This window comes from Maylandia zebra, unplaced genomic scaffold, assembly GCF_041146795.1.
Source record: "Maylandia zebra isolate NMK-2024a unplaced genomic scaffold, Mzebra_GT3a scaffold01, whole genome shotgun sequence".
Classification (NCBI taxonomy): Eukaryota; Metazoa; Chordata; class Actinopteri; order Cichliformes; family Cichlidae; genus Maylandia; species Maylandia zebra.
The window spans coordinates 1,103,177-1,129,412 of record NW_027490031.1 but is presented as its reverse complement, the minus strand read 5'-3'; the positions used below and the strand labels follow the sequence as shown (position 1 = coordinate 1,129,412).

The window sequence follows — 26,236 nt, the reverse complement described above, 5'->3', positions numbered from 1 at the left end:
TCTGCACCCTGGTGACATACCCCTACTCCAAGGCCCTGCATGTGTGGGTGGTTGTGGTGGAGCGGGAAGAGGGAGGCAGCTGGAGATGGGGAGGGAAGGAAGGGAGGGGCAAGTGACCCCTCTCTGGGGCCAGCTCCCCCGCTGACCCCAGTAGGCACCCCCATACTCCGCGACCCGCCAGGGAAAGGGGGCCCAGGCCCATCCAGACCGGGGCCCAGTGCAGCAGCGCCGCCCGGCCCCACACAGCCCGGGACAGTCCACCCAACCCCACCACAGAGAAAACTGCACCCACCCCACCATCCACTCATCTTCCAGACTACATAAGACAATAGACGCCCAGGCTATTCCTCCACCTCTCCTGTATCTCCCCCTCCTGCAGAGAGAGTTCCTGAAGAGAGGAAAGCTCCTGGAAGATGTGACAATCTCCCCCACCAGTTGAAGAGCCCCCCAGGTGGCTCGACGCACCGGCGGCACCCTTGCAGGGGAAACTCTGATGATTCATGTGACCTTCTGTCTCTATTGCCATGTCGAAGTATCCAGGTAACAGAAAGATATTCTGGGCATGTTGAACTGTTTTTGTAGTTCAGGGTCAGAAGCTGAAAGAGTTGAGAGTTACAAACAGCTGATACAGAGAGCTGAAGAGAAACTTCCAGGTTTGTTCCAGAAGTCAGAAAACCTCCTTCAGACTCAGTCATTGATCAGTGAAACAGCTCCACAACATGACTTTACTAAACAGTGTGTGTGCTTCACTGCATTGATCTGACACAGAGGCTGCATGTGGACAAGCTGTTCTTCTTCTGTGGTGGTAAACAGCAGCTGACATGGAAACATGTGCTGATAGTAAATGTTGCAGCAGCTTCAGTAAATGCTCCTCCTTGAGTTGTGCTCAGTCATGTGGTGGAGAGCTTCAGATGTTCAGACACATGAGATCTTCATGGTTTTTGTGCTGATGTGTGTGAGACATGGCCGACTGTGGAGGCTCAGTCTGTCTGTTCTTCTTCATCCAACATGTCTGCAGCACTTTACAGGACGCTGCAGACGAGTTACCAAAGAACGAGTCAGGAACACATCAGGAACAAACTGAGACACAATCTGACTGAGACTAGAAGACAAGGAGGGGACAGGGAGGTCATGTGACCACCACAGCTGCTGCTGAGTCATCATGTTGTCCTTTGTTGTCCTCTCAGTTTACCAGGTGGTGGTGGATTCAGGGGTGGAGTCTGTCCAGCTGCCCTGCAAAGGCACACTTCACCTCCCCAAAGATGCTAAAGTGGAGTGGATGGACAACAATGACAGGAAGGTCCACGTGTATGTGAATGGCCCTGATGAACCTGAACAACAGGACGAATTTTACACAGATCGAACGAAGATGAATGAAGGCCTGTTGAAAACTGGAGACTTCAGCCTGACCCTGAAATACCCCACGAACACAAACAGCTACACCTGCACCATCTACAGCAGGGAGGAAAAGATCCTGCTGAAGAAACAAGTGGTGCTCACTGTTATAGGTCAGTGCTGTAGATACAGGTCAGAGGTCAGAGGTCACTGTAAAAGCTCAGAGAATATGAACTGGGTTCACATCATCACATCATCCATGAGACTTTCATGAGTTTCTCAAGCAGACGTGACAGGAGGCTGAACGGGCTCCTCAGGCCCTCCAGCTGGAGCAGATGCAGGGCCAGAGGCAATAGGGACCCCTGACTGAGGGTGAAGATGAGTGGCTGACTTAGCAGATGACAAAGCTAATGATTCCTCCACTAACTACGCTACTGACTGGGCTATGGACTGTAATAAAGTCTGCAAGGGGGGAACAAAGCTGCACACACTAACATAAGACAAAGACTTTCACAATAAAACAGGAAACATGAATCACAACTCAGAGACACGGACTCAACACAGAGAGACAGAAAATGACACATGGAACTGAACTATACATGAAACCACAATTCCTAAAACATGGATAACAGAAACATGAAACTCTAATAATAATCATCACAACCACAACAAGAGAACAAGAAAACAATCCAGGGGCCCGTTCTTCGTACCTCGCTAAGTAAGTTAGCTGGATTTGATTGTTGACGATTTCGCGTGATCTTGGATCGTTCGGTTCCCCGAAGCTCATCCGGGACTTGCTGTCATAGCAACAGATCCGTAAGCGTAAACCTGCTCGGGAGCAGGTTTACTTTATGTAAACAGGATTAGATCGCGGCCACGCAGGTATGTCCGCTTCATTTATACGAAAGCAACAGCGATATTCCACCACTGTTTCACCATAAATAAATAACATCAATGTAACTAAAGATAATGCAGCACTTGATCCTTTTATTGATGTCACACAGATACATACAGGTCATTTCCTAAAAAAGGGAAATGTACTATTAACATTCTATTACATGTATGTGATTATTACAGATGTAATTCATATTTTAGAGTAGTAATAGTAAATTACCTCATGTAATCAAGATGAGAGACCACGGCTATAAAAGCGAAGGTGGATTTGGGAAGCCTGTCGCAGCCATGTCCTGTCCGTATACGCGAGCCACCCATTGCGGAAGGTGCAAGATTGATAAGGAGAGTCCTCAGAATTCAGCGTATATTGCGGGACAGACAGGATCCTTTAGCTCAGCGCGACAGTGGGCTCATAGAGAGATATCGATATTCCCGTGAGGGTATTATTCACTTAACCAACTTGTTGACGAGGGGGTGCAGGACCACCACCTGTCTTTTTTTCCTCTGCCCTTTTCTTGGTTGCTGTTATGAACAAACAAACAGATTATTTCAGGGTCTCTTTCCAAGAGACGAAAAGCAATATAAGTGATAAATATTACCATTCTGTAGAATATTCTTATATTTCACTTTTACTTGTTCCCATGTTCTAGTGGGTCCTGTCGTGGCTCTAATGTGAAAGGGGATATAATATAACATATTATAATATAATATAATGCCATATAATATTGGACAATATAGTGTCATATGATAGATCTACCCTACCACCTACTGGTGTTGGCCAGAGGGGCCGATGGCGCGATATGGCAGCCTGGCTACAACCGTAGCTGCCTCCACCAGTGTGTGAATGTGGGAGTGAATGAATAGTGGTATCGTAAAACGCTTTGGGTGCCTTAGAAAGCGCTATATAAACCCAATCCATTATTATTATTATTATTATTATTATTATTATTATTATTATTATTAAATTACCTACGAGTTTAATTTGTCAGCAACTTCCTGCCAGCCCTCTCTCCTTGCTTCTGCAGCCTTTGCAGTGTTCCCTTGCGTTTTAATTAAACTCTGAAACTCCTGTAATCCCTCACTCAAGGGTTCTTGCTCTGCTGCCGGAAAATACCGAGCGCGCTCCTTCGACATTTTCGCCGACCAATCAGCGGGTTGCCGATCAATGTTTCTACTATCGATGCGTAGCCCCTTTTACGACACCCAGTGATGTCACATTCCTGCGTCCAGCTGTACTAATCGTCAACGGCAGGTGTGTTCGGGGAACCGGATTAGCGAGCTCACGGTTAGCGCGATGGTTTGGTCTTGGATGTGTCATTTGATCTTGGATGTAGTGAGCGACGTACGAAGAACGGGCCCCAGGATGCAAAATTAAACCAAAACATAATAAACTCAAAATACTTGGTCCAACGGACCCAGAACCGTGACAATTCTTGCACGTTACTTAATGCAGGAGGTGACGATAGCCACAATTTCTGGATGGGAGTGGAAAGGTGTGCAGGTGATCTCCAGGTTATGTGCTGATTGATGAGCAGCCTGTTCTTGGTGATAATGGAAAAACAGATTTGATTGAAGCACAAATGAGTGCAGCCATGATAGAGCGAGTTATCTGCTGACAGAAATAGTGGAGTGAAGGATTTGTGCAGCGTTTCTCTGTGAAAACTGCTGATTCAGATCAATGAGAGGAGGATGAAGGAGAAGCAGCATGTTTCTGATAGAAGCATCACTGCTGTGCTACAAACTGGTGCGTCCACTCAGCGCCCTCCTCAAAATTGGTTTTCTGTTCTGGTTAAACTCCTGATGCAACTTCAAGGACTCTGGCTTCATCCACAGCTGCTCCTCCTCCCCTTCATACCAGGAGGTGTTCAGTTTGAACTCTATGTGAGCCTTTCCAGGCGTCATTATCATCTCTGACTCGATTGTAGCATAATTAGCTAATGCACGAGCTGCCTCTACTTAAACACGATGATCCGCTACATGCTGTTGAGTTCATTCACCTGGTCTCTAGAGCGGACAGCTGTGTTATTTCTGTGTCGCCCATCTCTCGATGCTGCTGTGAGCCAAACGTTAGCAGCAGCAGAGATGTTGAGAAGCCCTAAAGTCAAGATTTCTCTCCTTGAATGTCTCTGCTCGTCATGAAGGAGCTTTTTTTACTGTTCTGTCCTTATTGTGCGTCCCTTTGTCCACTTTGACAGACAGCTGACAGCTTCAATAAACATCAGAACACAGAAGTAACGTTCAAGTTCAAGACTTTTACTTCATCTTCAATCCAATCATCAACTTCTTCTTTGTAAAACTAAAAATGTCTTTTCGTTGACTTATAAACATGTTTTTATCCTGAGCACAGAATCAAAATAACAAACATGATGATAATGATATACCACACCAAATGTAATAACAGCAGCTCAGTAGTTATCACAGTGTAACAAACGTTTGTGATAAAGAAGAAATCAATGAACTTATAACACTCATTATATCGTTAATGAAAAGAAGCATTAAAGCAGAAGAGCATGAAGTCCTGTAGAAATACACACAGCTAACTTCCTGTTTCACTTTATTCCACCTATTCAGTCTGATGTTCTCTGACCTGTGTCTCTTGTTTAGTGTCTTAAATGCTGCCAGTGCCTCTCTTTGCTTTAACCAACCTTCTCTTTATTTCTGCGGGCAGACCTTTTGGAGCCTGAGTGGAGGATCCAAATGCAGACACAGGAGAACAGGGCTTGAACGTGAACAAAAAGGGAGCCTTTATTGGGCTGAAACATGAGGGGAAAAATACAAGGCAAGATGCATGTGGGGTGAAAGTAAGCTAAACATAAACTGGGCAAAACTAAACAACTGAAAAGTCAGTGACGAGACTATGAAACTAAGGTTTCTATGATAACTATGGGGCTATGATGAGAGGTACCAAAACTAGGTGAGGAGAGGTGAGGTGAGGAGGAGGCAGCTGGCAGTTTTCCAACATGTCCTCCACCTGTGATGTCAGTGGTGGGACCCCAGTCAAAGCACTCAGCACCACCTCCTTTAAATGTATTTTATACCAGTTACTGCCCAGCTGCTGTTTTCTTTTCTGTCAGGGTCTCCCATTAAAGGAAAAATATACTAAAGACAGTTAGATTTTTTTAAGTATGTAAGTTACTCACGCATCAAATCGATTTGAAGTTAAACTCTTTATGATCCTGAGGCTGATTTCAAACAAGCACGTCGCTTTGATCTACGAGTAGATCTCAGACTAACAGCACGAGCACAAAACTGGAAGGAAATGTTTTATCTTAATTCTTCACTCAGAGTTAGTGCAAGACGGACGTCCTCACATAAATAAAGACAGAAGCTTTATTTTAATATGATGGAGAGCCATTTAGCTCATTGCTGTCATCTTCTACTCAGTGCAATGTTTCTTAAATGTGTTTGTACTGAGTTTTGAGCTTTGCAGGATGAAAACACAGCAGGTGGGTGTAGAGAGGACGTCAGCTGACGGAGCAGAGGGAGGCAGACTGTGGATAAATGACAGAGTGAGAGGAGAGCAACCATGACAGAAGGACAGGTATGGCAGATAGAAGTGGCTTTATAGATATTTATAGTCAGTGTCTGTGTCATGAAGGTGACATGTGAGCTTAACCTGAACAATGAGTTTTTGCATTGCTTGTTACCCTTGTTTAGTGAGGTTTGGGTTTCTTTTGAGCCTGTAAAAAGTTGGGCTCCAAACAAGGTGAAATCATCTGAGTTCAGCACCTGGTGAAAAGCAAGTAGTAAATGGACTGGTTCTTTTATAGCGCTTTTCTACTGATCAGAGCACTCAAAGCGCTTTACACAACTTGTGCATTTACCCATGAACATCTTTCCAAGTGCTTCATAGCTAACATTCACACACATTCATACTCTGATGGATGCATCGGAGAGCAATTTGGGGTTAGTATCTTGCCCAAGGATATTTGACATGTAGACTACGGGAAGCCAGGAATCGAACCACCAACCTTGTGATCAGTAGATGACCTGCAGCAGCATCTGCAGGTCATCTACAGCCACCCCTGTGGGACAGAAGTTTGCTTTGGAGACTGAAATAAAAAAACTAACAAACAGGATGAATAATGGGCAGTATGGAGAACTAAAAGTACATGCAGGCTGTGCTGGAATACGTGTGTTACAGTTTTTGATTGCTGAAAACTTCAAATATCATCAGAAAAAATACAATATTTTGCATCATCTCTGCAGTGTCTCTTTTTTCCTCTGCTGTTGTGATTTTAGCTCTAAACTGTTTGGTTTGTCAGCAAACTGACCTCTGACCTCTGCAGTACTAACTCCTGACCCGTACAAAGAGCAGGCGTTTCTGACCTTTGACCTGCAGCTGTATGCTGTCGATCAGTTGTGGTTTTCTCAGAGTGAGGCTGAAGTCTGAACTGTTCAGAGCATCAGGTCTCATCAACGTGCGCTGCTGTAACGCCGCTTTGTCCTCTGAGATCACCAGGTATGAAACCTGAGTGCTGACAGAGCAGCATGTTCCCCCTCATTCACCTCCACCACCACAGCCAAGGCATGCTGGGAAACTGAGGACACACAGACGGAGAACTGAAGTGTCTGCTGTGTGTTCATCTCAGAGTCCTCACAGGTGACACATTAGCTCCAGAACACCAAGCCAGGTGTTTGAAGCCTGACAGGGATTCTTCCCATCCAGAGGGAGGATTTAGCTGCACAACAATGAACATTAGTGTGTAGTTTAGAAACACAGACTGTGCCTGCACTGCATCTAGTGAAGAAAAGTGTTACTGCGAGAGAACGAGGCTCCTTTAAAGCAGCTGATATTAAGGTTGAAAAATCAACAATAAGCTGATGTAATCAACGTTTCACAAAATGGTCAGCAGCTAAAATCTGGAGCCGTTCTTTGGTGGTAATTAACAGTTTGTTCTTGTTAGCTAATTATGTCATTAAAGGTAGCAGCAGAAGCCTTGTGTTGAAAGCCCATTCACTCACACATTCACACAGTATGTGTGTGTCTGTGTTACACTGTGGACATCCCTTCTGTTGGAGCGCCATCTTGTGGCAGGTTTAAGAAATGTTATTCTTGTAAATCCAAACTGATGCACCTCCATAGCAGACTGTGGAGGCTTTCAGTGACATGAAGACTTGATTTATACTGTCATATTCTCCTGTTACACAAAGCACAGCACGCTGAACATGGATGAACTGAAACTCCCAGCATCTGACTGAGGAAAAGCACAAATCATTCTCACACTGACTCCTGCTTGATTTTAGATTTGCTTTCAAATCCTCACACTTTCATATGAAGCACTAAATGGGCTCCAGACTGTTTATCTCAGCTTCCTGTCAAACACACTGCTGCTCACACCGAGGCTCAGTTTACTCCTCCAGCCTGGCTTAACCTGCTGTCTGTTAAAAACAGTCCCACACTCCTCTGTTTAATCCTTCTGATCAGACTCTTTGATTTTGTATTGTTTTTACCTGAAGTTGTGTTTTTGACATGGTTCTGTCTGTGAAATAAAGCTCACACACACACTGCTACAGTCCTTCATACACTTAGAAACGAAGCTGCTCCTTTCCTCAGTGCTGACACATAAAGAAGAGTTGGTTTTATATCCAACACGTCTCTGTTCCAGAAAACAGCTTCAGCAGCCTCTGAGTCTGAACTTGGAGTTGGTTATAAGCCACAGGCCTGTGTGCACAGCAATGAGGAAATATAATGCAGTAAGTGAAACATGGATGTGTGGAACAGATTATCCCAAAGGTTGATTCTGTTCATCTGGACGTTCTCAGTGAAACATTTGGTCTCTCGGTCAGGTGACTCCTTTAGTCTCAGCTGACTGCAGCTTTCCAAACCTTTGTCACTGGATCACTCACTTCATCTCCAACGTGTCCCTGACACAGACAGCTGGAGCCGTTACAGCAAAATCATTGATCATCGTTTTTAGAACATTAGCTGGTGTTGGTGGGCAGGCTAGCAGTGCTAATTGTTAGCACTAGTTCTGCTGCTCTCCCTTTGTCTCTGTTATTGTTGGTCTTTAGTGAACAATAGAAAGTGTCTTCATGAGACTGTTGCCTAATGTTCAAATGTAGATAACACCACCTGCACCAACCTGTTACACAGCACAACCCTCTGGTGTAGCTTTGGCTGGAGCACATATTGGCAGCTCCAGTGACATCACCACTCCATGGTGACATCATCTCTACAGACTGTGGCTGTTACATATCCTCACCTGGTAATAATAAGACTGTCCTCAGCTGCACACAGCTCCAAGATGAACAAACTGAAGTAAATACAAATTAGAGTTACGATAGATTGAAATCTTGTAATCAGAGCTAATTCTTAGTGAAACTCTCACAACATCATATCCTGATCCTGGGTTAGTGTCTCGGTCTCAGATCACAACATCAGCACAGGCTTGGCTTGGGTGAGGTATTGAGTGGTTCTTGTCCATGACAGCTGCAGGTACAGTGCCATCAGCCATGCTGCACCACATGTCTGCCCAGGAACATTAGTGTGGCTGAGTCTCATGTAAACATTGTGCTAAAGTGGTGGGAAAGTGGCTGCAAGCTGGCTGCACTGTGTCCAATACTCTCAGTATGATATCCACAAACCTCTGAGTGTCACAGAGTGGGCCTGTGCTCAGCTCACTGTGCCCCATTCAATTCTACTTGCATAGTTTTACAAGTAAAATTAAAAGTTGCTCAATGATAAGTTATTGTAGTAACAACTAAGTCCATGGTCATTATTTGTTAATAGTAGCTTAAAGCTTCTGCACCAATCATGGAGCACCAGGTTTAGAGCATGTGGATCTACAAAAGTAAGTCCCAGTAAGATGGGCTGAGCCTTACATACTAGAAGAAACATGTCATTCCCAGCAGATGAAGCGCCCTTTAAAGCAGGATCTCACTTTCAACCTAAAGAACTTGCTATGAGCATGCAGTGCATTCATGGTTATTATTCATACGATTGTGGGGAGCTAATAAAGTGCAACTATCACATTACATTTTATTATTAAATTGTTGTTAACAATCCCTTCACTCCTGCTTATCTAATTCATGGTTGCAGGATGGCTGACAGCTTCCATTAGGCAGGAGGTAATGTCCATTCTGGCCACAGTGCAACCCACAATGTGTAACTGACACTATTATATTGCATTATGTCACATTGTTACATCTTTTTAATAAATGATGACAGTCAGCTGAATTTGCTGCCCCCTTGGTGGAGGACATCAGGATCAGCAGCTGCTGCTCCATCACAAACACCACAGAAGAAGAACAACACTGGATCAGATTATCTGGATGTGTTTGACAGGGACAGTGTTCATGTTCATGGACATCAGGACAAAAACAGACGATGGAAACCTGCCAGATTTGAGCTAAACTGCTCGTTTCCATGTGTAGTCCCTGGGAGGTCAAATGACCAACAAAGACACACAAGCTGTGTCCCAAAACGTCGGCTGCATCCTCCGGAGGCCGCATTTGAAGGCCGATGACGTCACAGCCAGGCGACGAAGGCTGTCCCGATTCCTCGACCCCTTCAAATGCGTCCTTCATTCCCCCGAGTTTGAAGGATGGGTCGGGTGTGTCCTTCGTGGCCCACCATATCCCAGAATTCATAGCGTGGCCCAGCCAAATTTCAGCTGCCAACAATGGCGGCCGCTACTAAGTTTTAAAATTTAACGAGGGAGTACTACTTACTTACAATGAGTTCCTTACACTATATAATTTTCCCGTCAGTGTTGGGGAATTCTCAATGGTGCTTGGTGCCATACCCTCATTGACTTTAATATTATATAAAAACACTGACAGCTCAATATCTGCCTCAGTCACTCTCCCTGATCCAGCTGAGTCAGCAGTGGGAAAAATCTGCTTTTCACAGGAACTTGGTAACAGCAATAAGAGAATACGTAGTTTATTCCAAGAAGATATCATGTCTCTCCCATATATAGAATATCTTACTGGAACCGACATGTTCCAGATATCACCTGGAAGACAGTCTGGATGATCCCATAAATATCTAATTGTGAACAAGGTGGAGGAAATCTCATATAAAATTCTTCATAAATGTGACCCAGCCAGTCACTATATGGTAACATTTAAAAGAGACATAAATACTAATTGAACTTTCTGTGGGGATCATCCAGAAACTGTGGCACATCTCTTTTGGTTCCTCTACACAGAGATTCTGGAAGAATTTAGCAGTTTTGTTATTGTCCATATTTTAAGGGAGTTTTCTTTACGATGGAAAATGTTTTATTCTGTTTCTTTAAGTTCCCCAGGAAGAATGATAAATGTTTTTTATAAAATATTTGTTAATACTTTTAGCTATTTTATATCCATAAATGTAAGTTTATTAATAAAACACCATATTTCTGCCTTTTTATAAGGATATGAATTGTACATACAATCAATTTCAGACTCAACCAACAAAAAGCCTCTCAGAACAATATTTATATGTAGATTTTTTTCGCCTCCTCATATCATCATTTTTTTACTCCTGGTTCTGTATGTTCATGTTCTGTTCTTTTGTAAACTTCATCTGTTTGTATGTTGTATACTCATTGTGTTTCAATAAAGTTCGATTTAAAAAAGGTACGTTCTAAACGAAGCTTCAGACGTCACTGATCACGTGACTCTGGCCAAACGAATCAAGCCTCGACACGGTGCTTCTGAAGCAGCGCGTTGATCTTTCTGACACACGCACCGGAGCGTCAGCTTCAAGCGGACCATCACTACGTCTCACATCTAAAGGTGTCAAGGTAACTTTGAACTGAGTTCAGTCAATCTGGAGTTTTTCCAAGTTTTCTGTTGCTCTCTGTGAGAGAAGAGCGTTAAAGGCGGGGCTCTCCAGAGTCCAGCAAAACAGGAAACCACAGCTGGGTGTGTGTAAGTGTGCAAACCAATAGAATGCATCGTGGTGGGGGGGGCATCACGGGCAAGAAAAAAATAAAATAATCGGTCGTACCCATGCTTCCCCGACGTCATGCCAGCGCATATTGGGAAATTCGTAGGCACCGATCGGTTTTCTATCAGCCATTTGCTGGGAGTAAGGGCGCCCTCCGTTTGCGAGGTGCGCCTGCTGCTGGCGGCACAGGGAGGAGAGGGCGGGGCGGCGGGGAGTCTCTGGCTGGCTGGAGCGGCATCTAATAACCAACTCGCAAAACAAAATAAAAACAACAAACAGATATTATGATACAGACTTATAATCTGCACCCATGTTTTTTCTACATTCTATAAAGTGAGCGCGAGAGCCCTCGGTGCGCCTGCGCGCTGCTGAAGTCAAAGTAAACTTTATTGTCATCTCCGCTACAGACAGTCCAGCATATAGAGAGACGAGACGACGAGGCTGCAGTTACAGCGGTGCAAGTAAACAAACAACAAATATAAGAAGAGTAAGAAAATAAATCTACACTTTAGGACTCGGGGTAAAGGATCAATAACAATTTAATTTATAATTTACAGTTTGATGATTTAAAGTCTCACACAACCCGTCAAAAGGGGCGGGGCCGGCTGCTTCCAAGTAGAGCACATTTCATTTATAATGATGTAAATCCAAGCCCATCATGGATTCACCATCTGAATCCTGGGTTGTGTGAAATCCCAGAAATCAACCTTAGACAAAGTGAATCTGTGAACTAAGGTGTAGGTCTGTTAGGTTAATTGTGCTGATCCTCGGGTTGGGGGATTTGTGTTTGTACTGGAGCGCAAAATTCAAACCAATGGAAGATGGACAACAAAAGTTCAAAGCCATCAGGTGCTCAGGTTAGAAAAAAGAGAAAAGATGCAGGTAAGCAGACGTGTGATTGGATAATGGCAGCTCATCCTGAACCAATCAGACTAAACCCCAAACAATACATTATGTTACAGATTTTAATATTAATTAGTCATCGTTACTTGTTGATTTGTCCTTTTCTCGTTGTGTGACGAATTATGACGACTGTTTGGTAGCTGTTATTGTCTCTCTCTCTCTCTTCATGTGTGTTTCTCTGGTGAAACAATAGTTTTGTGTTAATGTTAGGGCTGCACGATTTTGCATAAAATGAGAATCACGATTTTTTTGGCTTAGAATTGAGATCATGATTCTCTCATAACAATAAATAAACATAAAACAACAAATGTCTCACGTTTTGTTGTTGCAGCAAAATGTTGTCCTGCTTGAAATTCCGTCTCCACCGTTGCTCGACGCTGCGTGTACAGAGCAGGTAGTGCAACAATAGAAAAATAGTTGCGGGACGGCACTGTGTAGCGTTTGTCTAGGGTGTTGATCGTTTTCCTAAATCCCTCGTTTTGCACAGTGTTGATGGAGCCATATCTTTGGTCCGGTGATAAGTGATAGCCTCCGTGATGTCTTTGTGCCTGCGGGAGTTTGACGTGTATAGGGAAGCGCTGTATAAGGTTCCCGTTATTGATGTTTGGGTGGCTGACCGGGACGGATTTTCTCCTGTCACTTTCTCGTCATCCCTGACGTGCTCTCCGTTGTTGTTTCCTGCTAATGTTAGCATCACACGGCACAGCTTCTGTATCACGTGGTATAAGGCTCCGCCCTTGTCATTTGTTGAGCAGGAAGAGTGAGCGCTTGTTTTCATGCAGAGTACGTCCCGGATCAAAATGTGAAGGTTTACAAATCCCCACTTCTTTAGTGAATATCATTTCAGTCTCAGACAACCTCGTTTCTCTTACAGAGGTTGAATGCACCTTCTGCGGATGGCAGTACCACACAGTGTGCGTGGACTTCCCCTGCACAGAAGGCAACTACAAATGCTGTGAATGCTAAATAAACAGAAACAAATGATCCCTGTTGTCTTTGCTTGATGATTGGTTTGAGTCTTGACAATCCACATTGCTGGCGTTGCATCTTTCAATGCCAGCAATGGCAGGTATCAGTGCTCAAACCTTTTGTGTTTGTTTCCAACAAGTTGCCCACCTCGGGAAACAAAAATGTGTTCTTTTACTTGTCAGATGAACATATGAGACACTTTGACTCTTCAGTGCAGTGTGGAGCCTAACAAAGATCTGTTTTGTGTCCCAGCTGATCAGCAGGAGGAGGAGAGTCTGACGGAGCAGCAGAGGAACATTTTCAGCTACTTGGACTCAGCTCAGCCACTACAGAGGAAACAATGAGCTCAACACAGAAGGTGACAGACAGAGCAGGACCATATGACCAAAGATATTTATCACCATATACAGGGAGTGCAGAATTATTAGGCAAGTTGTATTTTTGAGGAATAATGTTATTATAGAACAACAACCATGTTCTCAATGAACCCAAAAAACTCATTAATATCAAAGCTGAATGTTTTTGGAAGTAGTTTTTAGTTTGTTTGTAGTTTTAGCTATTTTAGGGGGATATCTGTGTGTGCAGGTGACTATTACTGTGCAGAATTATTAGGCAACTCAACAAAAAAAAAAATATATACCCATTTCAATTATTTATTTTTACCAGTGAAACCAATATAACATCTCCACATTCACAAATATACATTTCTGACATTCAAAAACAAAACAAAAACAAATCAGCGACCAATATAGCCACCTTTCTTTGCAAGGACACTCAAAAGCCTGCCATCCATGGATTCTGTCAGTGTTTTGATCTGTTCACCATCAACATTGCGTGCAGCAGCAACCACAGCCTCCCAGACACTGTTCAGAGAGGTGTACTGTTTTCCCTCCTTGTAAATCTCACATTTGATGATGGACCACAGGTTCTCAATGGGGTTCAGATCAGGTGAACAAGGTGGCCATGTCATTAGTTTTTCTTCTTTTATACCCTTTCTTGCCAGCCACGCTGTGGAGTACTTGGACGCGTGTGATGGAGCGTTGTCCTGCATGAAAATCATGTTTTTCTTGAAGGATGCAGACTTCTTCCTGTACCACTGCTTGAAGAAGGTGTCTTCCAGAAACTGGCAGTAGGACTGGGAGTTGAGCTTGACTCCATCCTCAACCCGAAAAGGCCCCACAAGCTCATCTTTGATGATACCAGCCCAAACCAGTACTCCACCTCCACCTTGCTGGCGTCTGAGTGGGACTGGAGCTCTCTGCCCTTTACCAATCCAGCCACGGGCCCATCCATCTGGCCCATCAAGACTCACTCTCATTTCATCAGTCCATAAAACCTTGTGTGTTTGAGGGTCCAGGGCCCTATTTCAGGAAGCCGGTTTAGTGCAAACTCTGAGTAAGTATACCCTGAGTTAAAGAAAACTCTGGGTTTTCGGTTTCACAAAGCGAGTTTAGATTCATCCTGAGTGAGTTACTATGACGACACACTCCGTGAAGCTAACCTGCCCCCTAGCAGGTTTACTTCAACTAACCCTGACTTACTTTCTCCGCCTCTTTGTCGGAAACCTGACAGTAGGAAGTGTCAGACATGGCGTGCTCCTTCCTTGAAGAGCCAGTAGATGTTGAAGCCCAAATTCTCCGCAGAGCTCTCCGCCGGGAGAGAGTGATCAGAGCGTGTTTGGACATTTTATCATTTCCTGATGATTTCCTGTGTGAACGTTACCGTTTTTCAGCACAATCTACAATTTATTTGAATAACATCCTCATGTGACACATCGTGGACATCCTCTCAGTTCTGTACATATTATTTGTATTGCACTTCGGTTTCTTGCAAACGGGAGCTTTCTGTATAATATTGATGACGCTGAGCACGTTTCCAAGGCTACCGTCTGTCGGGCAGTCAGGAATGTCACAGTTGCACTGAAACGTCTCCTGTACTCGTCTGTGGTGTTCCCCGGTCACAGACCCACAAGATTTATCAAAGAGGGATGCCACAAAATTGCAGGTATCAGGATGACCAAAACTTAATTTATGATGTGGTGATACTTGAACTACCACTTAAATTTTACATTTATTTTCACGGTTCCCAGGCGTGATTGGCTGTACAGATGGCACTCACATTCCAATCATTGCTCCTTCAGTAAATGAAGGAGACTATGTGAACAGGAAGTCTTTCCACAGCATTAATGTGCAGGTACATAGTTCCCTCTGCTTTTTTTCTGTTGGCTATAACGGGTCACATTTGAGCATACAGAGTAAGCAAATATGTACTTGTAATGTGCTCAGATAATTTCAATAAGTGCTTACAGAAGGAAAATTAATGTAGCCTCTAACTGCAATTGATTTACATCGGACAAACAGACCAAGCACTATGGCTCATAATACAATTACACCTTACCTGTTTGGACTATATTTTTATATTTCATTTTTACTTGCTGCCAGGAACGTTTGGGGCCTGTTGGGTTGCACCTGCGCTCACATCACATCACAAAATAAAATGTATAAAATAAAAAATAAAAAATAATAAATAACGTGTTAAATGGGTGGAAATCCCTAGATCAATGTTTAAATTAACACTCACGCATTGACTCTGTCGGCTATGTTTTGCCACGCATGCTCCCTTTGTTTTGCAGCTTGGGGGCGGTTGGTCAGGAAGTCCAGTAACCATTTGCAGATGAGGGAACTGATACCCAGGTCTGTCAGTTTCCTGATGAGTTGTGAGGGGTGGATTGTATTGAATGCTGAACTGAAGTCTATAAACAGCATTCTGGCGTAGGTGTTGTTGTTGTCCAGGTGTGAGAGGACAGAGTGCGATGGAGACTGCATCCTCTGTGCTCCTGTTCTGGCGGTATGCGAATTGGTGGGGGTCCAGGGTGGGGGGGAGACAGGATTTGAAGTGTGCTAGGACCAGCTGCTCTAAGCACTTAGTGATGATGGGGGTGAGTGCTACTGGGCGGTAGTCATTGAGGCAAGATGGGTTGGAGTTTTTAGGTATCGGGACGATGGAGGTGGATTTGAAGCAGGCCGGTACCACAGCGTGGGCCAAGGACAGGTTGAATATGTCTGTGAGCACTCCTGCAAGCTCCCCAGAACACGCTCCAGGGCTCTAGAGTGCGACCAATTTGGTCGCAAATGCGACCAAATTTTTCAGTGGTGCGACTAAAAAAAAAAAATATTTGGTTGCACCTGTGCGACCAACTGTTCGGGTAGCAAAAAAAAAAAATCTGCAACCTTCCCTGTGGTCAACAACAGACACACATTTTGCCCCTATCGTGGACTAAACCAATCAGAGATAGTAAGGGGCGGGACCTCTCTGATTGGCCGTGGTCCAGTTGAAAGTGCAGGTGGAAGTGGGAGGCGAGTAGCTTGAATAAAGCGATATCAATTCATTAAATCCTGACTTTTAAATATAACTGTGTTTTGCCAGCAACGCCAGATTCTCAGATTAAAGCTCACAAAACCATTTCAACAACAACCAAACAGCAGATGAGAGCAGGTACACGGACTCCACACAAAGACGTAAACACAGACCGACGCATCAGAATCAGCTTTGTCTTTCTCGGCTTTCTCACCCGACGGCCCGCAGACGGACACGCTGTTGGAGCTCAGCGATCCTGATGCGTCCGGTCCGCGCTGTGATTACGTCTTTTTGCGCTGATTCTGAGCTGCAGGTTTTGTCTCTCCAACCAAAATTCACCGAGCTGAATTTTGCTGTTTTGCTTCCACGACTATTAAAATCACACTTCATGCACAGCTAGCTCTCTCTCTCTCTCTCTGTACTTCAAGAACAGTTTCCGTCTCCAATCTCTGTTTTCTGTATTCTTCATTCGCTTATTACCCACCAGTCTACCGTTGTTTACAGCGCTGTGGCTGCTGTCTTTTTCTTTTCTTTTTCTTTTCTTCACTTAAATGACCTCGGACAAGAAAGCCTGTTTTTTCTGTTGTTCAATACTGAAGAAATTGAAACTTTATATGCAGAACATTGTAGAATATTTTTAAGGTTATCTGCTATAAAAAGCCAGACCAGGAAAATCTCCTTCATGTTTTTCTGTGTTTTATTCTCAGTTACTTTCACACAAAGGCATCTGCTGTGATGTTCACAATTCTGATGAAGTCAGTACTGATAAATGATCAGAATTATAATATTTCTGACTGTCTGAGGCTAAGTTGAATCAAATCGGGACTTTGAAAACCGGAATCAAATGGATTATAGAAATCAGTGATGATACCCAGCCCTAGTGAGCAGCCTAGGCACGACAGACGTGGATGTAGCTGTAATAGGAAAAGAACTATTGCTAACTTTTCTGTTAAGGCCTGATCCTTCTGAAATTCATAGCCAGTGCTCTGACACGGTGTCATCAATCTTTGAATGCTGAAAAAGCACAGTGTATCCAGAAAAACACATTAGATTATATCAATTATTATAAAATTTGTGTGCGCCTAACTTTTGTGCCGTACGGTATGCCCATGGCAAAAAGTTAGTCTAGAGCCCTGCGCTCTGAGAACACACCCGGGGATGCCATCAGGACCCGCAGCCTTGTGGACATTGATCCTGTTCAGCACCGCTCCTACATCGGTGGGGGAGAGAGTCAGAGGTTGGTGGTCTGGCGTCCGCGTCCGATGCGGGGGAGGGTTTGGTGGTCCTGTAGTCTGTAATGGTCTGGAGTCCTTGCCACATGCGTCGGGGGTTGGAGTTGGAGAAGTGTTCTTCTACCTTCTTTTTGTAATGGTGTTTGGCTTTTTTGATGCCCTTCTTTAGATTAGCCCTGGCTGTGCTGTAGGCGTGTGCATCTCCTGACCTAAAGGCAGTGTTGCGGGCCTTCAGGAGGAGACGACCATCCCGGTTCATCCAAGGCTTCTGGTTGGGGTACATGGTGATCTGTTTCTGGGTGGTGACACTGTCTGTGGTTTCGGAGATGTAATCCAGTACAGATGAGGCGTACTGGTCCAGGTCTGTGTGGGTGAACATATTCCAGTCTGTGTTTTTAAATCTGTCCTGGAGCACTGCGTCTGTCCCCTCTGGCCACACTTTAATTGTCCTCACAGCAGGTTTCACACGTTGGATGAGTGGTGAATACCTAGGTGTGAGGAACAGGGAGAGATGGTCCGATTGTCCAATGTGGGGGAGGGGTGTGGCTTTGTAGGCTCCAGCCAGGTTGGAATACACATGGTCTAAAGTCTTGTCTCCTCTGGTGTGGCAGGAGACATGTTGGTGGAATCTGGGGAGGACTGTCTTTAAGTTGGTGTGGTTGAAGTCGCCAGCAACAATAAAAGCAGCCTCGGGGTGTTTATTCTGGTGTTTGTTAATGGCTGCAGAAAGTTCTTTCATGGCCAACCTAGCATTAGCGTCGGGGGGTATATACACGGCAGTGAGTATGATCGAAGTGAATTCTCTGGGGAGATAATAAGGTCTGCATTTGACCATTAAAAACTCCGCATTAGGTGAGCAGTGACTCTCAGTAGTAGTGGAGTTCATGCACCAAGCATTGTTAATATAAATGCACAAACCTCCACCTCTGGTCTTGCCGGAGTCATCTGCTGGCCTGTCAGCTCGGTGTGTGTGGCGTCCTGCTAACTCGATAGCATTGTCCGGGCAGCTGTTGTTCAACCATGTTTCGGTGAAAAACATGACATTTGAGTCCATAATCCGTCTGTTGTTAGTGATGGAGAGCCGTATCTCATCCATTTTGTTTGCCAGAGAACGGACATTGGCGAGGAAAATAATGGGTAAAGGCAGCTGGTGTGGTGTTAGCTTTAGCTTAGCCCGTAGCCCTCCGCGCCTACCTCGCCTTTGTTTACGATCTCGGCGCCGTCTGCGTGCACTTCTGCCCGGCCGGGGAGAGTGGGCAGCCTCCGGTGTTCTGGAGATCTCTGGGATGAGTCGGAGATCGGCGATAAAACTGTTGGAGTTGTGAGTCCAGATGTCCAGAAGCTCCTGTCTGCTGTAGGTCAGCAACGCACAGCAATTCTGGACGAATAATCCGGTTAAAAGTAGATAAAAAACCGCTAAATAGCAGATTCTGGAGAGACACTGAGCCTCGTGTTGTTCACGCGCCGTCATCTTGTGTGTCTTGTTCAGTGGTGGTCGTCTTTCAGCCTTTCTTACCTTGGCCATGTCTCTGAGTATTGCACACCTTGTGCTTTTGGGCACTCCAGTGATGTTGCAGCTCTGAAATATGGCCAAACTGGTGGCAAGTGGCATCTTGGCAGCTGCACGCTTGACTTTTCTCAGTTCATGGGCAGTTATTTTGCGCCTTGGTTTTTCCACACGCTTCTTGCGACCCTGTTGACTATTTTGAATGAAACGCTTGATTGTTCGATGATCACGCTTCAGAAGCTTTGCAATTTTGAGACTGCTGCATCCCTCTGCAAGATATCTCACTATTTTTGACTTTTCTGAGCCTGTCAAGTCCTTCTTTTGACCCGTTGCCTAATAATTCTGCACACCTGATATAGGGTGTTGATGTCATTAGACCACACCCCTTCTCATTACAGAGATGCACATCACCTAATATGCTTAATTGGTAGTAGGCTTTTGAGCCTATACAGCTTGGAGTAAGACAACGTGCATGAAGAGGATGATGTGGACAAAATACTCATTTGCCTAATAATTCTGCACTCCCTGTATACATTTGAACATTTGCCATAACGATGTAGCTGACGATATAATTGACACGAGACAAGCAGCTGTTGTTTATGTGCATTAAAGTTATATAAAAATGTAACAGTGCAAATGCAAATTCCTCGCTGACAGTTTAACCAAAAGGCATTTCCAGTGGAAACTGGCCGACACATCCTGAGCATAACCATGTATAATATCCACTAAACTTCAGAAGAGGTTATACAGTCGTGGCCAAAAGGTTTGAGAATTGCATAAATATTGGAACCTGGAGAAGTTGCTGCTTAAGTTTTTATAATAGCATTTTGCCTGCACTCCAGAATGTTATGAGGAGTGATCAGATGAACTGCATCGTCCTTCTTTGCCATGAAAACGAACTTAATCCCCAAAAAGCCTTACCACTGCATTTCATTGCTGTCATCAAAGGACCTGCTGAGACCATTTCAGTGATCGTCTTCTTAACTCAGGTGAGAATGTTGGCGAGCACGAGGCTGGAGATCATCATGGCTGTATCCCGATTCAGGTTCTGCAGCTTTAAAGTCCTCAAGGGCCGCGTACTCAAAGACCGCTAAGGCCGAAGTGCGAGGCTCGTAGGCTCGTGAAATGGGACGTCTAGCCTCCGTCGCGCTGCCCAGGTTGCCTAGCAACCATGATACTAACAGCTGGAAACGTTTCATACAGCTTTGTTTGACAGAAATGAAGGAGAACATATTTAGTTCATTTGTTTCTACATGAGCTCTGTGTGATTTGATGAGTATCTGAGGCTGAGACCACAGGACTGTGAAACATGATTGTTGGGCTTCATTTCTGTGCTGAACAGTCGTTTAAGATTAGCTGTAAATAACAATTAGCTGATGTTGTTCATGAGACTAAAGTCATCTCACTGTGGTAATGTAAATATAATATGGCCAATATTATAGTTATTATATTAATCACTTCACTCACAGACAAGCATCTGTGACAGTGTGTATACAGATGTATCATATATAAGAGACAAATATTGTTCTTTTAATATGTTGGTACTAAATTTGGCTCAATGCTTACATATATGTGTAAAAAGCAAATGTAGGAGCTGTGATAACTGTGTCTGATAGAATGAAGAGTTGACTGATATATGAAATATTCCTTTATTGGGTGAGAAAATCAGACCATGTCATAACTGCTGTAAGTCACACAGAATAGATATCAGAGCCTTAAACAGGCTGACTTCTGCTAAATGGGTCAAACTGGGCAGAAAGTATACAAACACATAACATCCTTATAGAATATGATGTAACACTATAGATCAACTTAGCTCAGAATATATAAAGCATATAAACAGTTACAGCAATATGATGCAACAAACACAGCAGTGCTACTGATCCAAAATACTCAAAGCTTCATGGAACTGCAACTAGCAGTCCTATTCTAGCAGTGCTTCACAAACAGGGAACAGTCTGTCTATTCTCTCCATCTGTCAGCTGCTGCTGGCTCTTCCTCCTCCTCTTCCTCACACACTGTTGAGTTTGTCCTGGTGGATCATCAGGGCTGCAAAGCCTCACAGATGATGTGCAGCAGTGGGTCCCTCAGTCTGTCCTCACTCTGGACACTTGCAGTTGTCACACATGGAAATCAAATGTGTGATAAGCTGCAGGATTCAAACACAAGTGTAACTTATAAACACATGTTCATACTTTTATTCCACAATCAGAGAGAAAGAAACAGAGAGAGAGTGCAGGACAGACAGACAGGTGACAGTCTCAGGTGTACACACTGCTACAAACAGGAGGATTTAGTGTTTGTGTTATTACGAGTGCTAAACAAGAGTTCCAGATGGTGCAGTGGACACATGTGTGACTGCTGTGATTAAAGCATCTTTCTTTCAGCTTAACGAGTGAACCGTCAGCTCGTCCAAACACACGTTAAAGTGCGTTTGGCTCGACACCACTGAACAGAGGCAGCAATATAACATAGCTAACATTAACAGTGCAGTGAATCCTGCTGGTGCCGTGATATTCAGGACTGCAAACCGAGCAGCATCACTGACTTTCAGCTTGTTGTGTTTGTGGATATATGACTGACTTTAATTATCCATAAAATCATCAGATTCTCTGTCAGATTAAGGTCGACTATTGAACGGCGTATATTTTAAAGGCTTTAAAACCAAGTTAACGCTGAAAGCACAAACATCACTAATGTCACATAACTCTGCCGACAAGGCATAGCTATGGCTATGAAATGCTCTTTGTGTATCACTTCTTCATTATGAAAGATGTCATTAATGCACTAGTAATGTCTCATCTGGAGTATTGTTCAATCATTTGGTCAGCAGCTAATAAGACAGATCTTAACAGACTTCAGTTAGTCCAGAATAAGGCGTCCAGATTAGTGTGAAGATGTTCATACTATACTAATATTGATAAAATGCACAATAATCTTCCTTGGCTTCCTGTACAGGCTAAAGTATCCTATGGCTTACTTGTAGTTCTAAAGAAAGCAATTCTGTTAAACACACCACATTTATTCTGCTCAGCTGCAGTATCCAGATGAAATACATCATCATATTACACAGTTTTCAACAAACTGCAATTTAGTAAATGCTCGAGTTAAAAGTAACGTTTTGTAAAACTGTTGCATTTAGAGCAACTTTTAAGTGGAATAAGTTGCCTTAAAAAATTAGAGAATTATTCAAAACTTCAATGAACACTTAAAAGCCGATTTACAGAGCTTTTAGTTGTTGTAAATATTGTAAGACATGATTTGTTTTTGAAATTTGTGTAATGTGCCTCAATGTTATTGATATTATTATTATTATTGATTGCTTATATTTGAACAATTGTGAAACCTCACTGTGGATGTAAGAGTGAAATTATGTGGATATCTTGAATCCACTTTATTGTGTAATATTTTATGTGAGTACTTGACGAGCAACATCTGTTGTGGAAGCTAACGGGGTTCCTTTAGAATAAACAAACATAGGATTTATTATCACTGAATAATTCTGTATAAATCTATACAAATTATAGAAATATGTAATAGGAAACAACAAAATAATCTAAATTATAAAATTGTGTGTGTGTGTGTGTGTGTGTGTGTGTGTGTGTGTGTGTGTGTGTGTGTGTGTGTGTGTGTGTGTGTGTGTGTGTGCATGATTTTAGTGTTTGAACAGTCATGAATTATCTTTAACAGCAGGTTGGATGTAATGTGTTAGAACTACCAGCAGGTGGGGATAAGAGACCTTTAAGGTGTTTGGTGCCACGCTCCACCTTCAGGTTTAAAACTAGTGTTAATGGAGTTTGAAGGTTGAGTTTGTTCCATGACTGCATTTCACTCACTGCCTCTGTTTGTATCTCTGTCACTGCAGGACCAACATGGAGGCAGAAGTCAGCGCTCTCAGGAGGCCGACAAACCTCACAGAAGAAAGGGAGAGAAAAAACACACCTGTGACGAGTGTGGGAAGGGTTTTACTGTGAAGGCTAAACTAAAACAGCATCAGGTCATCCACACTGGAGAGAGACCGTTCAGCTGTGACTTGTGTGGGAAGGGTTTTACTGTGAGGGCTTCACTTAAACAGCATCAGGTCATCCACACTGGAGAGAGACCGTTCAGCTGTGACTTGTGTGGAAAGTCTTTTTCCTTGAAGCATTCCCTAAAAACACACCAACTCATCCACAGTGGAGTTAAAGCGTACAGCTGTGATCAGTGTGGCAGAGCTTTTACTCGCAGTAGCCACTTACAGAAGCATCTAGTTACCCACTCTGGAATTAAGGCATACAGCTGTGACGAGTGTGGGAAGGGTTTTACTGTGAGGGATAAACTAAAACAGCATCAGGTCATCCACACTGGAGAGAGACCGTTCAGCTGTGACTTGTGTGGAAAGTCTTTTTCCTGGGAGCATTCCCTAAAAACACACAAACTCATCCACAGTGGAGTTAAAGCGTACAGCTGTGATCAGTGTGGCAGAGCTTTTACTCAAAGTAGCAGCTTACAGAGGCATCTAGTTACCCACTCTGGAATTAAGGCATACAGCTGTGACATCTGTGGAAAAACTTTCAGCCAGAGAGAGAGCCGAAATACACACCTACGCATTCACACCAGACATGATGTGTACTGCTGTGAACAGTGTGGCAAATACTTTACAACAGACACACAGTTACAACAACACATATTTACCCACACTGAGGAGAGACCTTATCAATGTGACCTGTGTGAGAAGACTTTTAAATCTCCACGTCACCTGAGACGACACCAACAGATCCACACCAGAAAGAGACTCTACAAGTGCAGCTACTGTGAGAGAAGCTTCTCACAGTCAGGTCATCGTAACATTCATGAACGTGCACACATGGAAGGAAACTACAGCTGTGACCAGTGTGCCCAAACATTCACCTCATTGTCTGCTCTGTGCAAACATCAGCGCGATCACTCAGGGCTGAAATCACTCCCATCACTGGATCACAGTGAATCTGAAGACACAGAAAGATCCTCTGGTTTCTGTGTCAGACTCAAAAAGCTTGAGATCAGGCTCCACAGAGTTCAGATAGAATCATTTAAACTTGTGTTGAACTGAACTGGTTGCTGGGCTGAACTTCTACATAATACAGATCTACATGGGATCTTCTTTTCTGTTTTTTACTGAGTCAGTTTTGTCCTTTTTTCTCTGTCCTGGTTTTGCTCGTCTGCAAATGATTGAAACTCAGTCAAATAGTTCATTGTTCTCCAGCAAAACGTTTTGGAAACTCATGTTTAACCTTTAAAACTCTGACATGTTTTAGCACACAAGGCTTCATCGGGGAGTTCACTCATGATTGGACCATGAGAACAAAGGTTTTTAGTTCTTTCAAAGAGAGTCTTGGATATGTTTGATGTTTCTGTTTTTCTGAAACCACCTGAAAGAAAAACTATTTTTCTTGCTTTATGTAGTGTGGAAGTTTTTAATGTTTCTTCATCTGTTATGTTCTTGAATGTGTTCACGTGAAGATGGTACAAATAAACTGTTGTCAGAGATTTACAGTTATCAAACAGGTGAATAAACAACACTGAGACACTTGGAGACGGTTAACGTGCTGCACGGGTGAGGGCTCAGAGAGGACTCACACCGAGCTGCAGTAGTCGTTTATTATTTATAGCAGGGTGAAACAAGCATAGCAGTTTCCTCTAATTTTGCATATATGTGTGTGTGTGTCTAAGTTCATATAAATGTCATAGGGTGAACTTCCTCTTTCTATAAACAGAGCGAGTAGTACATTTGGTTCTTTTCCTATTAAGAGTAAAATATGAACATATACTTTAATGCAACATAAATCTCATAAAAGCGTTTCTTCTTTAACATCCCCTCCTGATGTTAATATTTTTCACTTAATCATACTTTATTATCAGCCAACAATCACTTGCTTATAACATTTTCAATTGTAGCATCATTCAGTATGTGTGTGTGTGTGTTTCTATACTAAATCTTCATCCGGTTCATCTTCTAGTGGCAGTCCAACATAGGTAATTACTGTGGCCTGTACCATTTTGTCAATCATGGATCTTATGCATGGTAGGATACATATAGAAAACAAGCACAATAATAGAAGCAGAACTCCTATCAGTACGAGTCCTTTTATCACGAGGGTCTTCCAGCTGCCGCTCAGCAGCCAGGTCAGCCAGTCCTCATTGTTCGTGACATAGTCTTGTTGCTGCGCATTACTCAGTTGTCGCAACTTGTCTAGGGCGGTGGTCATGGTCAAGGAGTGCACGTTGTCCGGGATATAGGTGCAACAAGTGGTGTTGAATAAGACACAGAGGCCCCCTCTCTCAGCGAGAATCATGTCCAGGGCGACCCTGTGTTGCATGAACACTATTCTGATCGCGTCGATTTCCTCATTCTGAGCCTTATTTATCTTTGTTGAGCTGTTCAGGAAAAGTCCAAATCGGTAGTCAAGAGTCTCAATTCTTAACGTGTTTTTTCCAGTTCCGACCCATGGGAACAGTGAGTGCAGGACCTTCTGTCCGGTGGTCCACAACTTGAACTCCGCTGGTACATCACTGCCCCAGATTGGGTCATGGGGTTGCACGTCATCAGTGTTCCTCTTGCGTCGTGGTTGGTTCTGATGGAATACTCTGAATGTGTGGTCTGACACTAAAATTGGGGCGCAGAGTCCGGTACAAGAAAAGCTCACAACTAAGACAAAACTGCTCCTGCAAGGAAAGCTCACTGTTATGCATGCAAGGTGATCAGCTCTAGGTGAGAAGACATTTAAATCTCGCACTTTTTCTGCTGCATTTTTGAAGCTCAATTCCAGGAACAGATCGCAGGGTTCATTTTTATATACACTGCAACTGCCATGAGGACAGGGCCATTTTTGTTGTTGTTGTTTGTTTTTCCTTTTGCTCTGTGCAGCATTTTGGCAGCATTTTTAAATTTCTCTTTGTATTTTTTCTTTCTTTTACTAGTGAAGAGATGTAGCGTGAACAGTTATACAGTCTAAATATCCCATATGGGTTGTGTGAAATGGTGTTTTCAGTTTCATTCAGTTGAAGTAAAGAACGTTGAATATTTCTAAGTGTGCTGTTTTGAACCAACATGTCACAGTATGATCAGTGCTGTAATTTTTGACAGTCACTGTATCAATGTTATTTTTGCATCTCTTGAATAAAGGTTTTGACCTGCAA

At 43.5% G+C, this 26,236-nt stretch overlaps 1 protein-coding gene and 1 long non-coding RNA gene across 2 annotated transcripts in view; one reads left to right on the top strand and one right to left on the bottom strand.

The window, feature by feature from the left end:
- The window catches only part of LOC112430616 (myelin-oligodendrocyte glycoprotein-like), a 27,629-nt gene extending 14,933 nt beyond the window's left edge, over window positions 1-12,696 (bottom strand). The window contains exon 1 of the mRNA XM_024798977.2: window positions 12,330-12,696. The gene's annotated coding sequence lies outside the window, so the exon portion shown is untranslated. The remainder of the gene's footprint in view (window positions 1-12,329) is intronic.
- LOC143415609 (uncharacterized) lies at window positions 10,711-26,236 on the top strand. Its single transcript, XR_013096027.1, has 3 exons — window positions 10,711-10,964; window positions 13,235-13,340; window positions 22,944-26,236. It is a non-coding gene; the product is annotated as an uncharacterized LOC143415609 (long non-coding RNA).